Source organism: Salvelinus alpinus, chromosome 10 (genome assembly GCF_045679555.1).
Source record: "Salvelinus alpinus chromosome 10, SLU_Salpinus.1, whole genome shotgun sequence".
NCBI lineage: Eukaryota > Metazoa > Chordata > Actinopteri > Salmoniformes > Salmonidae > Salvelinus > Salvelinus alpinus.
Window position 1 is genome coordinate 73,690,753 of NC_092095.1, and position 23,393 is coordinate 73,714,145.

The window sequence follows — 23,393 nt, forward strand, 5'->3', positions numbered from 1 at the left end:
GTGCTGTACTGTAACAGCGAGCTGAGAAAGTTAAAAGTATTGACGCCAGGGATATATTGTTGGTGACTGTGTGTTCCTTCATTAGTTTTGTGTTTTTTATTCATTTATTTCTGGTCCTCTCCTACCTGAGAGGCATGAGGCCTGTGTGGCGTTGCACTGTTAAAATCATCCCAGTGTGGAGATGAAACACCTGTGTGTTGCAAAGCCACATGCTCTGTCCTCTCTGATCTACCTAGGTGTTTTAATGTGGGTAATACAGAGATAATACTAATACAGAGAGAACCACTGCTCTACCTAGGTGTTATAATGTGGGTAATACAGAGATAATACTAATACAGAGATAACCACTGCTCTACCTAGGTGTTATAATGTGGGTAATACAGAGATAATACTAATACAGAGATAACCACTGATCTACCTAGGTGTTTTAATGTGGGTAATACAGAGATAATACTAATACCGAGAGAACCACTGCTCTACCTAGGTGTTTTAATGTGGGTAATACAGAGATAATACTAATACAGAGAGAACCACTGCTCTACCTAGGTGTTTTAATGTGGGTAATACAGAGATAATACTAATACCGAGATAACCACTGCTCTACCTAGGTGTTTTAATGTGGGTAATACAGAGATAATACTAATACCGAGATAACCACTGCTCTACCTAGGTGTTTTAATGTGGGTAATACAGAGATAATACTAATACAGAGATAACCACTGCTCTATCTAGGTGTTTTAATGTGGGTAATACAGAGATAATACTAATACCAAGAGAACCACTGCTCTATCTAGGTGATTTAATGTGGATAATACTAATACAGAGATAACCACTGAACATGCATTTTCCATTATTTCATTGTTTACCACTTCAGTTCCTTAAATGTGTAGTTTAAAACATATACAGGGCATTATACAAGACCCCATGACGACATTTTCCACATTTTGTTACGTTACAGCCTTATACGAAAATTGATTAAATGCATTTTTCCCCCCTCATCAATATACACACTATACCCCATAATGACAAAGTGAAAATACGTTTTTAGAAATATTTTCCAATGTATAAAAATGAACAGCTTATTTGCATAAGTATTCAGACCCTTTGCTCAGACTTGAAATTGAGCTCAAGTGCATCCAGTTTCCATTGATCATCCTTGAGATGTTTCTACAACTTGTCTGGAGTCCACATGTAGTAAATTCAAATGATTGGACATGATTTGGAAAGGAACACACCTGTCTATATAAGGTCCCACAGTTGACAGTGCATGTCAGAGCAAAAACCAAGCAATGAAATCAAAGAAATTGTCCGTCGAGCTTCGAGACAGGTTTGTTGCAAGGCACAGATCTGAGGAAGAAAACCAAAACATTTCTCAAATCTCTGTTGGCTGGGCTCCCTGCTTGTGCCGTCAAACTCCTGCCCCACGTTGGGCGCAAACCTTTTAAGGGCTCCCGAGTGGCGCAGTGGTCTAAGGCACTGCATCACTACAGTCCCTGGTTCGAATCCAGGCTGAATCACATCCAGCCGTGATTGGGAGTCCCACAGGGAAGCGCACAATTGGCCCAGCATCGTCCGGGTTTGGCAGGGGTAGGCCGTCATTTTAAATAACTATTTGTTCTTAACTGACTTGGCTAGATAAATAAAGATTAAATAAAACAATTTTTAAAAAGTGGGATGCATTGCCAGCAAAGCCACTACACAACAAGACACTAAACAATACATTAATTGCACTGAAACGGTGCCCACAAACTGTTAGGGCCTACATAAAGCTGTCCCAACAGCATAGTCTCAACAGTTTACCACTGCTACACCTGGCTATCAGTGGAACCTTGTCTGGCAGCGAAACAGTTCATTCAGCCTCATTCACTGCCTTTAAAAAAAACATTTTCTTGTCAATAGGGGGGCGCTGTTTTCACTTTGGAAAAAATCGTGCCCAAATTAAATGGCCTCGTACAATATGCATATTATTATTACTATTGGATAGAAAACACTGTGAAGTTTCTAAAACTGTTTGAATTATATCTGTGAGTAAAACAGAACTCATTTGGCAGCAAACTTCCATACAGGAAGTGAAAAATCTGAAAACGAGGCTCTGTTTCAGGGCCTGCCTATTCAACTGGCTTTTATTTATCGATATGTATGCACTTCATACGCCTTCCACTAGATGTCAACAGGCAGTGGAAGGTGGAATGGGGTGTCTAGCTTGATCTGAGGTCGAATAAGAGCTTTTGGAGTGACAGGTCCGGTATTTTCTTTGTCTTCGATGGCGCGCGAGGGACCTCGACATTGTCTTCTGAAAAGCGTTCTGTATACACGGCGAATATCTCCGGCTATGATTTTATTTGATACATATGATAATAACATCATAAAGTAGGTTTTTTCAACCGAGTTTTATCAGTTTATTGGGACTTTTGGAGTTTTCCGTTCTTTGCGCCAAGAGAGGATGGGAATGTTAGCAACCTTGGCTAGCATTGTGGCGCGAATTCGACAGAAGAAATGGACATTCTAAAACCAAACAACGATTTATTCTGGAAATAGGACTCCTTGTACAACATTCTGATGGAAGCTCAGCAAAAGTAAGAAAACATTTATGATGTTATTTCGTATTTCTGTGGAATATGTAGAATCCAACAGGGCGGAGAATATGTGAGCGCTGTCTCACAATAATGTATTTTGTATGTTGTAGTAAAGTTATTTTTAAAAATCTAACACAGCGGTTGCATTAAGAACCAGTGTATCTTTCATTTGCCATACAACAAGTATTTCTATGTAAAGTTTATGATGAGTTCTTTGGTCAGATTAGGTGAGTGTCCAAAATATCTCCGGACATTCTGGGAAAATGTTGCTACGTATTCACAATGTACAACCACGATTTGCAGCTCTAAATATGCACATTTTCGAACAAAACATAAATGTATTGTATAACATGATGTTATAAGACTGTCATCTGATGAAGTTGTCCAAAGGTTAGTGATTCATTTTATATTTATTGCTGGTTTTTGCGAAAGCTACCTTTGCGGTGAATAAATGCCGTTGTGTGTTTGGCTATTGTGGTAAGCTAATATAATTCTATATTGTGTTTTCACTGTAAAACACTTAAAAAATCTGAAATATTGACTGGATTCACAAGATGTTTATCTTTCATTTGCTGTACACCATGTCTTTTTCATAAATGTTTTATGATGAGTATTTATTTATTTCACGTTGCTCTCTGTAATTATTCTGGCTGCTTTGGTGCTATTTTTGATGGTGGCTGCAATGTAAAACTATGATTTATACCTCAAATATGCACATTTTTGAACAAAACATAAATGTATTGTATAACATGTTATAAGACTGTCATCTGATGAAGTTGTTTCTTGGTTAGTGACAAATTTTATCTCTATTTTGTCGGTTTTGTGAAAGCTACCTATGCGGTGGAAACATGGTGAAAATATGCGGTTGTGTGTTTGGCTATTGTGGTTAGCTAATAGAAATACATATTGTGTTTTCGCTGTAAAACATTTGAAAAATCGGAAATGATGGCTGGATTCACAAGATGTTAATCTTTCATTTGCTGTATTGGACTTGTGATTTCATGAAATTATATTATATGATATCCCTGTCCCGTTAGCTGACTAGCATAGCCTAGCCTTTTTTGATGAGGAGGATCCCGGATCCGGGAGGGTGATGAAGTAGAGGTTAAACAAATGTGGTTTCTACTGACATTTGAGATGTACAAACTATGGCATAAGGGGACGAAAAGCGGATAAGAGGCAATCTGTAATTTCGATTAAGACATTAATAATCGAGCTTGGACGGACGTAGTCAATATAACTATTTGTTCACCACTTTTGAAATGCACAGCGACAAAATTCAGAACATGGGCCGTTCTTACAGTGTTCTCCCTGTGCGCCAAGTCAAAACCGTAGGATAAATAAAGGGGCATATAACCAGACAATGAAAACCCTTACAATATTCAATGATTACATTTCTCAAAAACAGGTTATAGGCTACATGTGAACCACCAAGTCAGAACAGTGGGCAAAATTAAGAGGTGAAAATAGACCAAATGACAAGGGTGAGGCACATGGGCTACTAACATCTTACTACACAACATACACTTAGTATTACTTTCTTAGCTACAGTATACACATCTCCCTGGCATGTTACATCATTTATGCAACAGCAGACAAGACATTTTTTGACTCACCTTGTTGTGTTGTGCTCACTTGAACAGGAAGGTGGCGCGGCAGTCCTTCGTGGGCATATTTTGTCATCAAACTTTGTCATCAAAGTCTGTCTTTCTCTGGATTTATGGTGCTTTCAAGACAACTGGGAACTCAGTAAAAAAAAATATGACGTCAGCGCTCTTCAGGTCGTAGCTGTAGAAAAAGGCCTGAGTTCCCAATTTACAATTCCGAGTTGGATGAAAGTTCAAAAAGTATTTTTCAGTCGTAGCTTGTTTTCCCCCGAGTTCCCAGTTGTCTTGAACTCACTCAAGTCAGATTTTGCAGAACCGAGTTAAGTTGTTTTGAGCGCGGCACAAATCAAGCTTCATTGACAGCACGGCCAATGTTAAATGTTTACAATTTTAAACTAGGAAAAGAGCCCCTTAATCTTAGACTTGGGACCACACAGCCACTCCACTGAATACCAGGCTAATGATTGCTTTGCAAAGCTTGCAGTTAGCCACTGATTCCTTGACAAACCACTCATTGTTGAATTTGCAAATTCCAACTTGTTTTGTAATGTTTATCTCCAATGGCCGGTGAGAACCGATACGTTTAATCTATAATTTCTCATTATTTCTCTTCATATGACAAAGATTAAAAAGGATTTGCCAGTAGATTGTCGACTTGATTCATGATGATGACTGCTAGCTCAGATTTTGAAAGTATGATGTTGACATGATCAGTCCAATCAAAGCGACTGTAGATATCACATGATTTGACGTTATTTTATCTGTGGACAATGACCTTGAGCCTTCTTGGATGGGCACTTCTAATGTAACTCTATGGCAGCACCCACGGGGCTTGAATTTTCAAGTTCTACCCTTAGGCTTGGCAGTGTTGTATTGTCCCCATGAATGACAGAACACTGAGCCAATCACGGCGCAAAGCTCCTTATTTTCTGCTGGCTTGCCCCATCTCAACAGAAAGCACTGAGCTAGGCTGAAACACCTGCATTTTGGAGTTGCCATACTCAACAAAACAAAAAAGAGACCATGTTTGTATGCGGCTTAATTAATAACTCAATTATATATATGTTGTTTTTTTACATTGTTTGCAAACAGATCATTTTTTTCACGCTTTTTTAGCGCTAAAACTGTGGGGCTCAAAACAGGTGGCTCACCTGCCCTGAATGATGGGTCGCCACTGAACTTATCTAGAACACTGCAGTCCGTCTGGATGTTTAACCTTCCCAAGTTCCCCCATGTCACCCTGCTCCTCCGTACATTCCACTGGCTTCCAGTCGAAGCTCACATCCACTACAAAACAATGGTCTTTACTTACGGTGCAGCAAGAGGAACTGCCCCATCTCTACCTTCAGGCTATGCTCAAACCCTGTATCCCAACCCGAGCACTCAGTTCTGCCACCTCTGGTCTCATGGCCGTCCCACTGCTAAAGGAGGTCAAGCTCCCCCTCAGCCCAGTCTAAGCACTTCTGTCCTGGCACCCCAATGGTGGCACCAGCTTCCCTCTGATGCTAGGACAGCAGAGTCCCTGCCCATCTGCCCGAAAAGGTCTGAAACCCTACGTCTTTAAAGAGTATCCCCCCAAAACACAAATAATAATGTGACAGTGACTAATTGAGGAGAAATGTATTTACTGTGATATGTGGTTGTCTCACTTGGCTATCTTAAGATGAATGTACTGGTGACATCACAGGGTCAGAGAGAACTCCTGACTGTAGTCATACAAAAACACTCCCGGCACTCAGCCCATAAGAACCATTCATACTGTCTGATCTAATATGAAGAACTGAATACTAAAGAGAAGAGGTTGACCAGTACATATTCATGTAACTTTATTTTTCATTGGCAGATCAATAAAGTTTGCTTCAATGCAGTTATCCAAACACATTCATGATCAGTAATTAAAATAACTAATCTAGTTTTAAAGACAATTAATAAACACATGTATTCATTTCATAAACTGTGTATCATTAAATAAAGTTGTAAAACAATCCCCCCCAAACTAATGGTGAAAAGTGATCATCACACCATCTCTATCTGATACATGTTAGGGGCGGAAGGTAGCCTCGTGGTTAGAGCATTGGGCCAGTAACCAAAAGGTTGCTAGATCGAATGCCCGAGCTGACAAGGTAAAGATCTGTTGTTCTTCCTCTGACCAAGGCACTGTTCCTTGGCCATCATTGTAAATAAGAATTTGTTCTTAACTGACTTGCCTAGTTAAATAAAGGTTCAATAAATAAAACAAGTGTATACTAGCTCCTTCCCACAGAATACTGCAGAGGGACAACCTGGTCTCAGAGCAAAAAGTATTATATTATATAAAAAACATCCATGCCACTCCATTTAGTATGTTAGGTAACATTACATTGGACTACCACAGTAAATAAACTGAACTAAAATATAAACTAAACATGTAAAGTGTTGGTTTCATGAGCTGAAATAAAATCCAGCAATGTTCCATATGCACAAAAAGCTAATGTCTCTCAAATGTTGTGCACAACTTTGTTTATATCCCTGTTAATGAGCATTTCAGCCTTTGTCAAGATAATCCATCCACCTGACAGGTGTGGCATATCAAGATGCTGATAAAACAGCATTATCATTACACAGGTGCACCTTGTGCTGGGGGACAATAAAAGGCCACACAACATCACAGATGTCTCAAGTTTAGGGAATGTGCAATTGTCATGACTGCAAGAATGTCCACCAGAGCTGTTGCCAGAGAACTCAATATTTATATCTCTACCATAAGACACCTCTAACATTGTTAAAGGAATTTAATTCCTATGTTTATCAACCAATTCAATTAAAACACTCTGCCCATAAATAAGAATTTGTAAGATAATTATCAGCCAAATGGACAGAAACCAGTCTTAAAATCAATCAATCAATAGCGTTTATTCTCGAGAGTACTGATCATAATACATTTTACATCAGGTTATATAATAAAGATGATGTCATAGGTTTATGTCCATCCTCCTCTTGGATACAATGGCAGTACAGTACAGTTCTCATTACTGTCTGCCACCTGTTCAACTATCTGCAACCAACCCAAGGTCTTTCCCCTCCCTGGGTACTCCCTGGGTAGAGACATAATTCTAGCCTGTCTGAAGATAAACCCATTCTTTCTAACAAGGAACATATTACACTCAGCATTATGATTATAATAAGTTTCATTCATACAGTAACATCTAAGTCAAATGTATACATATTTTAGTCATTAAACACAAAAATCCCATAACAAACATCCTTTTAAAGAATTTGGCAGTACATCCAACAGGCCTCACAACTGCAGATCACATGTAACCACGGCAGCCCAGGACCTCTTCACCTGCAGGATTGTCTGGGAGGGGTCTGAGTCGTATTTCTGTCTGTAATAAAGACCTTTTCTGGGGAAAAACTCATGCTGAGTGGCTGGGCCTGGCTCCCAAGTGGGCCTATGCCCTCCCAAACCCCACCCATGGCTGAGCCCCTGCCCAGTCCTGTGAAATCCATAGAATAGGGCCTCATTTATTTCAATTGACTGATTTCCTTATACGAACTGTAAATCTTTGAAATTGTTGCGTTTAGATTGTTATTCAGTATAATTTGACGTATCGTATGTTATGAATTACAATTCGAATGTTATTTTACGCATTGATATTCATACAAAATTGTTACAAACTTGTAATATATGTATGATATGTTACGAATTCCAATTTGTTCTTGCTAACTTTAGCTAGGTTAGGGGTGAGGGGTTCAACTTCTTGTGGCTGCAGGGGCAGTATTGAGTAGCTTGGATGAAAGGTGCACAGAGTAAACGGCCTGCTCCTCAATCATAGTTTCTAATATATGCATATTATTATTAGTATTGGATGGAAAACACTCTGAAGTTTCTAAAACTGTTTGAATTATGTCTGTGAGTATAACAGAACTCATATGGCAGGCAAAAACCTGAGAAAAAATCCAAACAGGAACTGGAAATTATTAGGCTGGTCGATTTTCAACCAAGATCCCATTGAAATCACAGCGAGATATGAATGAGTTTTCACTTCCTACGGCTTCCACTAGATGTCAACCGTCTGTAGAACTGAAGGGGGGTCGAATGAGAGAGGAATTAGTCAGGTCTGCCACGACCTGACCATTCTTTGACCATGCGCGTGCGTTCACATAAAAGAGGGAGCTCTGATCCATCGCTCATCTGAAGTCAATGTAATTCTCCGGTTGGAACGTTATTCAAGATTTATGTTAACAACATTCTAAAGATTGATTCAATACATCGTTTGACATGTTTCTACTGACTGTTACGGAACTTTTGGACATTTCGTCAGCTTCGTGACTTTGGAATTGTTTACCAAACGCGCTAACAAAAGTAGCTAATTGGACATAAATAACGGACATTATCGAACAAATCAAGCATTTATTGTGGACCTGGGATTCCTGGGAGTGCATTCTGATGAAGATCATCAAAGGGAACATTTATCATGTAATTTCTGGTTTCTGTTGACTCCAACATGGCGGCTAATTTGACTATTGTTCTGAGCGCCGTCCCAGATTATTGCATGGTTTGCTTTTTCCGTAAAGTATTTTTGAAAATCGTACACAGCAGTTGCTTTAAGGAGAGGTATATCTATAATTCCATGTGTATACCTTGTATAATCATCTACATTTATGATGAGTATTTCTGTTGAATCGATGTGGCTATGCAAAATCACTGGATGTTTTTGGAACTAGTGAATGTAACGCGCCAATGTAAACTCCGATTTTTTTATATAAATATGAACTTTATCAAACAAAACATACATGTATTGTGTAACATGAAGTCCTATGAGTGTCATCTGATGCAGATCATCAAAGGTTAGTGATTCATTTTATCTCTATTTGTGCTTTTTGTGACTCCTATCTTTGGCTGGAAAAATGGCTGTGCTTATTGTGGTTTGGTGTGACCTAACATAATCGTTTGTGGTGCTTTCGCTGAAAAGCATATTTAAAAATCGGACAATTTGGTGGGATTAACAACAAGATTACCTTTTAAAATGGTATAAGACATGTATGTCTGAGGAATTTGAATTATTAGATTTGTTTTTTGAATTTGGCGCCCTGCACTTCCACTGGCTGTTGTCATATCGATCCCGTTATCGGGATTGCAGCCCTAAGAAGTTTTAAGGTAGAGTTAAATGGTTTAGGGAAAAGATTAGCGAACATGCTAACATAGCTAAAAAGTAATAAGTAGTTACAAAGTTGCTATGAGCTATAATGCTAAAGTCCTCCTTGATAAGATTCAAACACGCAGCTTTTGGTTAGACGTTTGACTTACACGCCCACCCCTCCACAGAGCAGGAGTAAGGCTTCTCCCCTGTGTGTATACATTGGTGTGTTAAGATGCTATGGTGAGAGAAACTCACCCAAAAGTCAGAGCAGACGTAAGCAGGCTTCTCTCATGCGTGTGTCCTCTGATGAACTTTTAGCTGAGCGCATGTTTTAAAACGTTTTCCACAGTCAGAGCAGGAGTAAGGCTTCTCTCCTGTATGTACACGTTCATGTGATTTTAAGTTGGAAAGTTGAGAGAAACAAGTTCCACAGTCAGAGCAGACGTAAGGCTTCTCTCCTGTGTGTGTTCTCTGATGACTTTTTAGCTGAGCGTATCTTTTAAAACGTAATCCACAGTCAGAGCAGACGTAAGGCTTCTCTCCTGTATGTATACGTTCATGTGTTTTTAAGGTGGAAAGTTGAGAGAAACTAGTTCCACAGTCAGGGCAGACGTAAGGCTTCTCTCCTGTGTGTATACGTTGGTGTCTTTTTAAGGTGCCCAGAAGAGAGAAACTCGCCCCACAGTCAGGGCAGACGTAAGGCTTCTCTCCTGTGTGTGTTCTTTGATGACCTTTTAGCTCAGCGTATCTTTTAAAACGTTTTCCACAGTCAGAGCAGGAGTAAGGCTTCTCTCCTGTATGTACACGTTCATGTGATTTTAAGTTGGAAAGTTGAGAGAAACAAGTTCCACAGTCAGAGCAGACGTAAGGCTTCTCTCCTGTGTGTGTTCTCTGATGACCTTTTAGCTCAGCGTATCTTTTAAAACGTTTTCCACAGTCAGAGCAGGAGTAAGGCTTCTCTCCTGTATGTATACGTTCATGTGTTTTTAAGTTGGAAAGTTGAGAGAAACTAGTTCCACAGTCAGGGCAGACGTAAGGCTTCTCTCCTGTGTGTATACGTTCATGTGTTTTTAAGGTGGAAAGTTGAGAGAAACTCGCCCCACAGTCAGAGCAGGAGTAAGGCTTCTCTCCTGTATGTATACGTTCATGTGTTTTTAAGTTGGAAAGTTGAGAGAAACTAGTTCCACAGTCAGGGCAGACGTAAGGCTTCTCTCCTGTATGTATACGTTCATGTGTTTTTAAGCCGGAAAGTTGAGAGAAACTCGCCACACAGTCAGGGCAGGAGTAAGGCTTATCTCCTGTGTGTATTTTTAGGTGTATTTTTAGCTTTGATAGAAATGGGAAAATCTCTTCACAATGTGGGCAGTGATGAGACCTCTTATCTCTCTGATCTTCCTGCTGTTGCTCTCTGGATGTAGAGAATGTCTCAACATGGTATCCTGTGTGAACATCAGAAGAACCAGTCAGTTGGTGTGATATACATGTCAATCAAATGTAGTTTATGAAGCCCTTTCTACATCAGTAGTTGTCAAAGTGCTGAACAGAAACCCAGCCTAAAATCCACAAAGAGCAAGCAATGCAGATGTAGAAGCAGTGGCCACAAACTCTCTAGAAAGCAGGAACCTAGGAAGAAACGTAGAGAGGAACCAGGCTCAGAGCGGTGACCATTCCTCTTCTGGTCATATCGGGTGACAGGTAGCCTAGTGGCTAGAGCAACCGAAAGGTTGCAAGATCTAATCCCCGAGCTGACAAGGTAAAAATCTGTCGTTCTGCACCTGAATAAGGCTGAATGACGGCCGAGGAACCCATTGTTCCTCGGCCGTCATTGAAAATAAGAATTTGTTCTTAACTGACTTGCCTAGTTAACCTGTTTGGGCGCATGTCCAAACGCTAGCGGGACACCTACGACAACATCCGGTGAAATTGCAGAGCGCAAAATTCAAAATACAAAAATCGTAATATTAAACATTCATGACAATACAAGTGTCTTACATCATTTAAAAGCTTCTTGTTAATCCAACTGCGTTGTCAGATTTGAAAAAGGCGTTACGGAGAAAGCATACCATGCGATTATCTGAGGACAGCGCCCCACGTCAAAATACTTTTTTAACCAGCACAGGTGTCACAAAATCACAGACAGCAATTAAATAAATCACTTACCTTTGAATATCTTCCTCTGATTGCAATCCCAAGGGTCCCAGCTACACAATGAATGGTCGTTTTGTTCGATAAAGTCCTTCATTATATCCCAAAAATGTCAGTTTAGATGGCGCGCTTGATTCAGTAATTCACTCATTCAACATGCACACAAACCAATCCAAAAAGTGAAAGTCAAACGATGTTTCCAATTAATCCTCGGGTATTCTAATATCTAAATAAACAATAATATTTAGACGGAGAATAGTGTGTTTAATAGCGAAGATAAATAACGAAGAGCGCACTGTCGTTGATGCACGCAACATGACTACTTTTCTAATGGGGGACACCTTGGAAAAACTACAAATACCTGAAACCCATTCTAAAGACTGTTGACTTCTAGTGGAAGCCATAGGAACTGCAATCTGGGTCCTATCTATTTGTATATCCCATAGGCAAGCACTGAAAAAACCTGTGACCTCAAAATAAACATTCCGGATGGATTTTCCTCAGGTTTTCACATGCCATATCAGTTCTGTTATACTCAGACATTATTTTAACAGTTTTAGAAACTTCAGAGTGTTTTCTATCCAATGCTATCAAGTATATGCATCTCCTAGCTTTTGGGCAGTTTTCAGGCAGTTAACTTTGGGCATGTCAGTCATCTGAAATTCCGGACAATAACCAGTATGCTAAGAAAGTTAAAAAAAGGTTAAAAAAATAAATAAAAATAAATACACTACCACTAGTGGTGAAATGAATAAATGAATAAATTCTAAAGATTGGGGTCACTTACAAATGTCCTTGTTTTTGAAAGAAAAGCTAATTTTTTGTCCATTCAAATAATGTCAAATTGATCAGAAATACAGTGTAGACATTGTTAATGTTGTAAATGACTATTGTAGCTGGAAATGGCTAAAGATCTCGTACAACGCTGTGTACTACTCCCTTCACAGAACAGCGCAAACTGGCTCTACCCAGAATAGTGTCTAGAAGGCCAGCATCCCGGAGTCACCTCTTCACAGTTGACGTTGAGACTGTTGTTTTGCGTGTACTATTTAATGAAGCTGCCAGTTGAGGACTTGTGAGACGTCTGTTTCTCAAACTAGACACTCTAATGTACTTGTCCTCTTGCCCAGTTGTGCACCGGGGCCTCCCACTCCTCTTACTATTCTGGTTAAAGCCAGTTTGCGCTGGTTAAATTAAAAAATATATATATTCTCATCAATCTACAAACAATACCCCATAATGGCATCACAATACCCCATAATGACATCACAAAACCCCATAATGACTGAAATATGACATTTACGTAAGTATTCAGACCCTTTACACAATAGTTAGTTGAAGCACCTTTGAGTCTTTTTGGGTATGAAGCTACAAGCTTGAAACACTTGTATTTGGGGAGTTTCTCCCATTCTTCTCTGCAGATCCTCTCAAGCTCTGCCAGATTGGATGGGGAGCGTCTCTGCAAAGCTATTTCCAGGTCTCTCCAGAGATGTTTGATCGGGTTCAAGTCCGGGCTCTGGCTGCGCCACTCAATGACATTCAGAGACTTGTACCGAAGCCACTCCCACGTTGTATTGGCTGTGTGCTTGGGGGGGGGGGGGGGGGGTGAACTCTGGAGCTCTGTCAGAGTGACCATCGGGTTCTTGGTTACCTCCCTGACCAAGGCCCTTCTCCCCCGATTGCTCAGTTTGGCCGGGTGGCCAGCTCTAGGAAGAGTCTTGGTGGTTCAAAACGTCTTCCATTGTAGAATGATGGATGCCTCTGTGTTCTTGGGGACCTTTAATGCTGCAGAAATGTTTTGGTACCGGTCCCCAGATCTGTGCCGACACAATCCTGTCACGGAGCTCTACGGACAAATCCTTCCACCTCATGACTTGGTTTTTACTCTGACATGAACTGTCAACTGTGGGACCTTAAATAGACAGGTGTGTGCCTGTCCAAATCATATCCAATCAATTGAATTTACCACAGGTGGACTCCAAGTTGTAGAAACATCTCAAGGATCATCTCATAGCAAAGGTTCTGAAAATGTAGCAAATCTTATCATTTTTTTTTTTTTTTACATTTGCAAGAATTTCTAAAAACCTGTTTTGGCTTTGTCATTATGGGGTATTGTGTGTAGATTGACGAGGAAAAACATGTAATCAATTTTAGAATAAGGCTGTAACGTACCAAAATGGGGAAAATGGGAAGGGGTCTGACAGTGCGCACGGAAAGTATTCAGAACCCTTGACTTTTTCCACATTTTGTTTTGTTACAGCCTTATTCTAAAATTAAATAAAAAAATATCTTCAGCAATCTACACACAATACCCCATAATGACAAAGCGAAAACAAGTTTAGAAATTTTTGCAAATGTATTTATAAAAAAAAACAAGAGACTCAAAATTGAGTTCAGATGCATCCTGTTTCCATTGATCATCCTTAAGATGTTTCTACAACTTGATATATAAAACATATTAAATATACACTAGTGTTCAAACGTTTGGGGTCACTTAGAAATGTCCTTGTTTTGAAAGAAAAGCACATTGATTGTCCATTAAAATAACATCAAATTGATCAGAAATACAGTGTGGACATTGTTATTGTTGTAAATGACTATTGTAGCTGGAAACAGCAGATATTTTATGGAATATCTACATAGGCGTACAGAGGCCCATTATCAGCAACCATCACTCCTGTGATCCAATGGCATGTTGTGTTGGCTAATCCAAGTTTATCATTTTAAAAGGCTAATTGATCATTAGAAAACCCTTTTGAATTTATGTTGGTACAGCTGAAAACTGTGGTGCTCATTAAAGATGCAATAAAACTGGCCTTTGCAACTCTGCCTAGAAGGCCAGCATCCCGGAGTCGCCTCTTCACTGTTGACGTTGAGACTGGTGTTAAGTGACCCCAAACTTTTGAATTGAGCTCAGGTGCATCCTGATCATCCTTGAGATGTTTCTACAACTTGCTATATAAAATATGAAATATATATGTATGAGATATAAATCATCAGGATGTGGTAGTCTACTGGTTATGTTCAACACTTCTCCAATCGTTGTTGAGATCTGATATTCTGTGCAGCAAACAAATTATAATTCAATATTGACAGTAATGATGTCATGGCCTATTTTGAAATGAGGTATGCCTAACTTGGTGATTGAGGGTATTAAACATTTTCAACGTTTTTGAGACAATGTGTGGGAAAAGGCAGGCGTTACAAGTTTTAAAATGTTTTGCTTCGCTGTGAAGTCTTGAGGTTTTCAGGGTTGTGTGATGTCAGAATTACAGAATTCAACCTAGCAATAGACTGGTCATAACTTATGGAGGTCTAATTTATGAAGATAACTTATAGAACCTGCTCTTACCATGACTAACAGTTGTCCTAATCTTCTCCTCATCTTCTTCATCTTTAATGTTAACATTCAGCTCTAGTGTTTGACTGCAGTCCTCCAGCTTCACTGATGCCATCTCTGGATCCTGCAGTGCAAACTGGGCTCCACTGTCACAATCAGGACCCAGTGACTGTAGGTTTGGACTCAGTGTGGAAGGAGAGTGGCAGGCTGGGTTTGTCCTCACTGTTGATGTTACCGGCCTCAGACTTAATCTGAGTCGGCCTGTAGTAATAAAGACAAACGGACACAAAAGTTATTTTCTTGACAGTTCTGGCACTTTCTTTATTCTCTAAATATATATATTATTAATGATATAATTTCAATAGATCAGGTAACTAAGCATTGACAAAACATTAAATAATTTCCTATTAGACAAAGTGCACACTTTAAATTACACAACATTAGTGCACTTAACCTATAGATATCCTAAATTAAAATAAATGACTCAAAAACCAACTAGTACAAGGTTGCAGTATGTTTTAGGCAGTACTTTCCTGAATAACCTTGTCTTCACTGTATTATTTTAATCATAAACCAATTGTATTTCCCGTTCACACCATAGTAACATTTATAGATAAAGATAGAAACGACGGAATGTGTCTGAATATTAGTACACACGTAGACAACTGATACATTCCAAGTCAGGTCTGCGACCAAAAGGCTCCTGAACAGCTTCACCCCCCAAGACATCAGACTGCTGAACGGTTAATCAAATGGCTACCCAGACTACTTGCATTGACCCCGTTAATTACTTATCTGTTTGCACTGGCTATATGGACACTCACATATTCTATCTACACTGACACTCCCAACACGCTCACACACACCGGTAGTGCAACAGTGAAATTGTCTCACTCTCTCATGCACCCGCACTGCTTGCACTGAAGTCCGTTGACGCCAATGACGTCTATACAAAACCAATAACACGTCAAACGAACTCAGAAATCTCAAATAAATGTTGTTTATTTAGTTTACTTGACGAGATCTCGTACATTCACTCAGACAAACCCAAAGAATGTAGCTAACTTACGTGACTTATAAAAGTTTTATAACGTTCTTCACTCACTCGGTTTGACAGAAAACCCCCCACATACAATTAAAACCTTTACCAAACGTGCTGATACCGATTTGTTACATAGAATGTTATGACATGTTCTTTCCAACGTTTGAACACGCTATTACATACCCGTAGCCATACATTTAAAACGAAGACAAAAGGTATCATAGTAACATCAAGAGTTCTGGCGCTTTCTTTATTCTGAAGAATGGCTTGCGCTTGCCCGGAAGTTCCTGTTTCGTTCACACACATATAATGTGTATGTGTCCACCTACTGTACAGTTAGTGAACTGCGGGGGAAACAGTAATGTCCATTCCAGAAAAGCGGGGAAAACGACATCAGACAAAATACGAAAATAGATCAATCAAAAAACCCTCTCACTCCTTCTGTCACAGTCCAATCCAAATCACATCCCTATACAGTCTCAGGGGCCTGGGAGTGAGGAATGTCTTCAGTCAGGATTCCCTGAAATGCTTCGGCTGTAAATTACAAAAACCTTTCAGCCGCACATACAATTATATCCAGTTTCTTAAACGTTTTGTTCGTTTGGGCACTACAATTAATCACCTGCGTAATAAATGCCACACAATCCACCTTCGTTACAATCAGTGTATCAGTATCCCTCAACAGGAGAACTACTTCCCTGAATCTCTACAGGCTGCGTGGCATCCACTGCCATAGCTTCCACAGCTCCCCTCGTTCCTTCAACTACTTCCCGCCCTGTAGGAGACCTGCTGTATGTTATGTTTGTTCCTTATATAATGACAAACCGTAGGTTTAACTACTTTTAATGAACATATACTTCAGCTAGAAAACTCCATGTTTAGCCATACAAGGCATTCTTTAACCATCTCCCGCGCCCGCATAGCCTGCTGGGTAACGTAGTCTAAATGTCATTAACACAGAACAACACACTGTACAGCACAGATCCTTGCTACTTCAAACTCCTTCACCCCAGCAGGGCACTCTGGGAATTCGTCAACTTGAATTCTACCTCAATTGCTACACCGCACATCATCAGATTCTTCAATAACACACACTTGGCCATAAATGACCTTTTCTCAATATCAGCACGGCACCGGCTTATTCACCAAACTCTCACTGCGTATTTTACGTATCCCAGCTTCAGATGAGTAGAAGTAGCGAGCGGTGCGTGGGTCAAATCACTGAGGAAGTATATTACAACCTATGTTAGACATAATGATTCATAGATCATACCACATAATGACAACATAATGATTCACAGATTATGACAACATAATGATTCCAATTTGACCGGTACTGTACTTTCTAGACGTATAGTTAGGTAGGCGATTAAATGTATTATGCGAGAAATGGCGACGTAAACGGCTTTATGTACAAATCTTGCTATAATATCCATGATATGGAAGTAAACTTGGAGTCACGCGATGATACGGTGTGTGGTCCTCCCACTACCGCTCGGGAAACCATACAGTTTATTACAGATTAAACAACAGGATTACCTTCACAGCTTGGTGAAAGTGCAAGGTTATCTTGATACTCCTTTCCAATACATTTCCAGGGTCTTATTCTGGTGACATTGGGATCGATGCTTGACTGCCGTTTGACAAATACAAATATTCTCTTGTCCATAATAACCAAAAAAAAAACATAATTACTTTTACGATACGTGTTTGTAAGTCGTGTGCATTAGTAGCACAAGTCCCAATTTAAAGTGCATTCGGAAAGTTTTCAGACCACTTTACTTTTTCCACACGTTGCAGTCTTTTTCTAAAACAGATTAAATACAAAAAATCCTTATCAATCGATACAGAATAGCCCATAAAGTCAAAGCGAAAACAGGCTTTTTGAAAATGTCTGCACATTAAAAAAAACAGATACCTTATGTAAGTATTCAGACCATTTGCTATGAGATTCGAAATTGAGCTCAGGTGCATCCTGTTTCCATTGATCATCCTTGAGCTGTTTCTACAACTTCATTGGAGTCCACCTGTGGTACATTAAAATGATTGGACATGATTGGAAAAGGTACACACCTGTCTATATAAGGTCCCACAGTTGACAGTGCACGTCAGAGCAAAAAACAAGTCACGAGGTGGAAGGAGTTTTACTGTAGAGTTCAGAGACAGGATTGTGTCGAGGCACAGATCTGGGGAAGGGTACCAAAACATTTATGCAGCATTGAAGGTCCCCAAGAACACAGTGGCCTCCATCATTCTTCAATGGAAGAAGTTTGGAACCACCAAGACTCTTCCTAGAGCTGGCCTTCCAGCCAAACTGAGCAGTCAGGGGAGAAGGGCCTTTGTCAGGGAGGTGACCAAGAACCCGATGGTCACTGACAGAGCTCCAGATTTCCTATGTGGAGATGAGAGAACCTTCCAGAAGGACAACCATCTCTGCAGCACTCCACCAATCAGGCCTTTATGGTAGAGTGGCCAGACGGAAGCCACCTCTAGGTAAAAGGCACATGACAGTCTGCTTGGAGTTTGCCAAAAGGCACCTAAAGGACTCTCAGACCATGAGAAACAAGATTCTCTGGTCTGATGAAACCAAGATGGAACTCTTTGGCCTGAATGCCAAACATTCCTCCATGTCTGGAGGAAACCTGGCACCATCCCTACGGTGAAGCATGGGGGTAGCAGCATCATGCTGTGGGGATGTTTTTCAGCGGCAGGGACAAGGAGACTAGTCAGGGTTGATGGACAGATGAACAGAGCAAAGTACAGAGAGATCCTTGATGAAAACCTGCTCCAGAGCACTCAGGACCTCAGACTGGGGTGAAGGTTCAACTTCCATCAGGACAACGACCCTTAGCACACAGCAAAGATAACGTAGGAGTGGCTTCGGCACAAGTCAAATAAAATGTTATTTGTCACATGCGCCAAATACAACAGGTGTAGGTAGACCTTACAGTGAAATGCCGAATACAACAGGTGTAGGTAGACCTTACAGTGAAATGCCGAATACAACAGGTGTAGGTAGACCTTACAGTGAAATGCCGAATACAACAGGTGTAGGTAGACCTTACAGTGAAATGCCGAATACAACAGGTGTAGGTAGACCTTACAGTGAAATGCTGAATACAACAGGTGTAGTAGACCTTACAGTGAAATGCTGAATACAACAGGTGTAGGTAGACCTTACAGTGAAATGCTTACTTACAAGTCCTTAACCAACAATGCAGTTAAGAAAAATACCTAAAGAAATAAAAGTAACAAATAATTAAAGAGCAGCAGTAAAATAACAATTGAGGCTATATACAGGGGGTACCGGTACACAGTCAATGTGCGGGGGCACCGGTTAGTCGAGGTAATTGAGGTAATATGTACATGTAGGTAGAGTTATTAAAGTGACTATGCATAGATAATAACAGAGAGTTATCTATTATTATCTAGCCAGAGCCCGGACTTGAACCCGATCGAACATCTCTGGAGAGACCTGAAAATAACTGTGCAGCGACGTTCCCCATCCAACCTGACAGAGCTTGAGAGGATCTGCAGAGAAGAATGTGAGAAACTCCCCAAATACAGGTGTGCCAAGCTTGTAGCGTCATACCCAAGAAGACTCAAGGCTGTAATCGCTGCCAGAGGTGCTTCATACAAGTACTGACTGAAAGGTCTGAATACTGTAAATGTGATATTGTCTTTTTTTTTTATATGCATTTGAAAAAAAATCTAAAAACCTGTTTTTGCTTTGTCATTATGGGGTATTATGTGTAGATTTTTTTTTTTTTTCGCTCATCAATTCAATTTAATCAGAACGTTGAATAGTCAAGGGGTCTGAATACTTTCCCAATGCACTGTATTTCCATTAGTTTTTACTTACACTTGTATTTCTCCATATTGATGTTGGTTTTAAGCTTCAGGAGACTTTTCTTAGCAGATGTACAATCAATGTGAACTGAATTATGGGTGGTTTCAGGCCCCGGAGCGAACAGGCCCCGGTGTGAACACACTCGTTCAGAAACGAGGGCTGAGGGCCTTACATTGACAACTTCTCTTGATTGGCTAATTGTTTAGAACGACGGCAAAGATGGCCGTGGGGATTCCCCCAAGGGCATAAGGCGAGGGTAAATGGAGGCTGTGTTAAGGACAGGGCTGTTTATCTAAACTAACATGTGACGACATGAACGCTACGTCTACATTATGTGTCATGTGACATGAACACTACGTCTACATTATGTGTCATGTGACATGAACACTACGTCTACATTATGTGTCATGTGACATGAACACTACGTCTACATTATGTGTCATGTGACATGAACACTACGTCTACATTATGTGTCACGTGACATGAACGCTACGTCTACATTATGTGTCATGTGACATGAACACTACGTCTACATTATGTGTCATGTGACATGAACACTACGTCTACATTATGTGTCATGTCACATGAACACTACGTCTACATTATGTGTCATGTGACATGAACACTACGTCTACATTATGTGTCATGTGACATGAACACTACGTCTACATTATGTGTCATGTGACATGAACACTACGTCTACATTATGTGTCATGTGACATGAACGCTACGTCTACATTATGTGTCCGTGTCACGTGACATGAACATGACCTGAACGCGTCGGAAGTTTGGCGCCTTACAAAAAAATAATAATAATAACTTGTCTCCATTGACAGTGCATGATGGGAAGTGGGCCGGAGGGCATGGGACAGAGGATTGTGTCGTTTCAGTGTATAAAGTTGTGTGCCAACTGTAGGGGTGATCATGTTGCGAGGGGATCTGAAGTGTCCGCTGCAAGAGAAGTAGGTTGAGGTGGTCAGAGTATGGGATGTGATTTGGATTGGACATCACATTTTGTGTGAACGTCATTATACCAGAGAAGAAGAAGTTAGTGCATCGGTCCAGGGTCAGCGTAGTGCAGAAGGTGTCATATGCTGAGGCAGTGAAGAAAGTAGAGGATGTATCAAGGGTGAGGGATTCTGAGAGGATCCCTGTGAGTAGTAGATCTGTACCAGTACAGAGGGATACTGTAGGTCAATGACTGATATGCTTCAGTAAGGTTGGCTTAGCGTTCATAGCAATGCTTATCAACTGTACCGCGGAAATGGAATGTAAATCACAGAAAATAGATGTGGTGGCAGCAGCAGCAGAGAAGTACTTGAATGTACGAGATCGGACTTCAAAAGAGTTACAGGGTGGTGTCCTGTTCTCCCAGGTCATTGGCATGATGTAGGAGCAGATAGGGTCACAGTAGCATGGTGCAGATAGGGTCACAGTAGCATGGTGCAGGTAGGGTCACAGTAGCATGGTGCAGATAGGGTCACAGTAGGATGGTGCAGATAGGGTCACAGTAGGATGGTGCAGGTAGGGTCACAGTAGGATGGTGCAGATAGGGTCACAGTAGCATGGTGCAGATAGGGTCACAGTAGGATGGTGCAGATAGGGTCACAGTAGCATGGTGCAGATAGGGTCACAGTAGGATGGTGCAGATAGGGTCACAGTAGCATGGTGCAGAAAGGATCACAGTAGCATGGTGCAGAAAGGATCACAGTAGCATGGTGCAGATAGGGTCACAGTAGCATGGTGCAGATAAGGTCACAGTAGCATGGTGCAGGTAGGGTCACAGTAGGATGGTGCAGATAGGGTCAGGGTAGCATGGTGCAGATAGGGTCACAGTAGCATGGTGCAGATAGGGTCACAGTAGCATGCTGCAGATAGGGTCACAGTAGCATGGTGCAGAAAGGGTCACAGTAGGATGATGCAGATCGGGTCACAGTAGGATGGTACAGGAGCAGCTAGGGTCACAGTAGGATGGTGCAGCTAGGGTCACAGTAGGATGGTGCAGATAGGGTCACAGTAGGATGGTGCAGATAGGGTCACAGTAGGATGGTGCAGATAGGGTCACAGTAGGATGGTGCAGATAAGGTCACAGTAGCATGGTGCAGATAGGGTCACAGTAGGATGGTGCAGGTAGGGTCACAGTAGCATGGTGCAGATAGGGTCACAGTAGCATGGTGCAGAAAGGGTCACAGTAGGATGGTGCAGATAGGGTAACAGTAGCATGGTGCAGAAAGGGTCACAGTAGCATGGTGCAGAAAGGGTCACAGTAGCATGGTGCAGATAGGGTCACAGTAGCATGGTGCAGATAGGGTCACAGTAGCATGGTGCAGAAAGGGTCACAGTAGGATGGTGCAGATCGGGTCACAGTAGGATGGTACAGGAGCAGCTAGGATCACAGTAGGATGGTGCAGATAGGGTAACAGTAGCATGGTGCAGAAAGGGTCACAGTAGGATGGTGCAGATAGGGTCACAGTAGGATGATGCAGATCGGGTCACAGTAGGATGGTACAGGAGCAGCTAGGATCACAGTAGCATGGTGCAGAATATTCTCATCAACTCCTCCCATTCATGAATGGAGCATTTGTCTGTACCATCTCCTCTATGTGTTGGAGGTTCCTTTTGTTGGATGTTGGATATGTATATATATGTTGGAGGTTCCTCTTCTCTGTACTTACTGGTGGCTCATAAGTACTGGAGCTGCCCCTCTGTAGTTCTTCCCTAATGGAGCTCCCTGTTTCCCGGGCTAGCTGAGTGACCAGCTCAGCTAGACCATCTACAGGGGCGTTTGGATTAACACTAGATGAAGGGCTTTCATCCACATTTTTGTTGCAGAACAAAACATGGGGGAACCTCCTGCACCTACATGCTTTACAGGGGTTTGATCAGAGTATGAGAAAAACCTCCCCCTCCCAGCAGTGAATTTGGGTTCATCACCATTATAAGATTCCATGCCACTAAACCACTAAAAGTTACGTTAAAATGACTGTGGATGAACACACTTCTAGGTTGGTTAACTATAAACAGCGCTCTCAATACATCGTTGTAAGAAAAAACTAAACAGGAACTGTAGTTCCTCTTTTTGCCACAAGGCGGCAAGAGTACCTCAATGATATAAGTAGTCTCTAGAGCAGCCTCGCCGCTGTGATTGAGCTGACGTCGATCAACGATGAATCTGGGTCTAGAAGGCACCAATGTAACCGGTGCTGTACTACACGGCTGTAGCTCTGCGTTGTGTGTGGTTGATTGAGACTATAGACGTGGACTTTGGAGATCAGGTAGTTTTAATTAAGCAGAATTCACTCTCTGCATCTGCATCCAAAAATAAATCAAATATTTGTAAATCAAATCAAATTTTATTTGTCACATACACATGGTTAGCAGATGTTAATGCGAGTGTAGCGAAATGCTTGTGCTTCTAGTACCGACAATGCAGTAATAACCAACGAGTAATCTAACCTAACAATTCCACAACTACTACCTTATACACACAAGTGTAAAGGGATGAAGAATATGTACATAAAGATATATGAATGAGTGATGGTACAGAACGGCATAGGCAAGATACAGTAGATAGTATCGAGTACAGTATATACATATGAGATGAGTAATGTAGGGTATGTAAACATAAATTGGCATAGTTTAAAGTGGCTAGTGATACATGTATTACATAAAGATGGCAAGATGCAGTAGATGATACAGAGTACAGTATA

General features: G+C 40.9%; 1 protein-coding gene and 1 pseudogene across 2 annotated transcripts in view; one reads left to right on the top strand and one right to left on the bottom strand.

Annotated features, from left to right (window-relative positions):
* LOC139533057 (zinc finger protein 135-like) overlaps positions 1-23,393 on the top strand; it is a 545,377-nt gene that overhangs the window by 456,240 nt on the left and 65,744 nt on the right. The gene's annotated exons all lie outside the window — the stretch shown is intronic.
* On the bottom strand, positions 5,993-16,748 carry LOC139533063 (zinc finger protein 135-like; annotated as a pseudogene).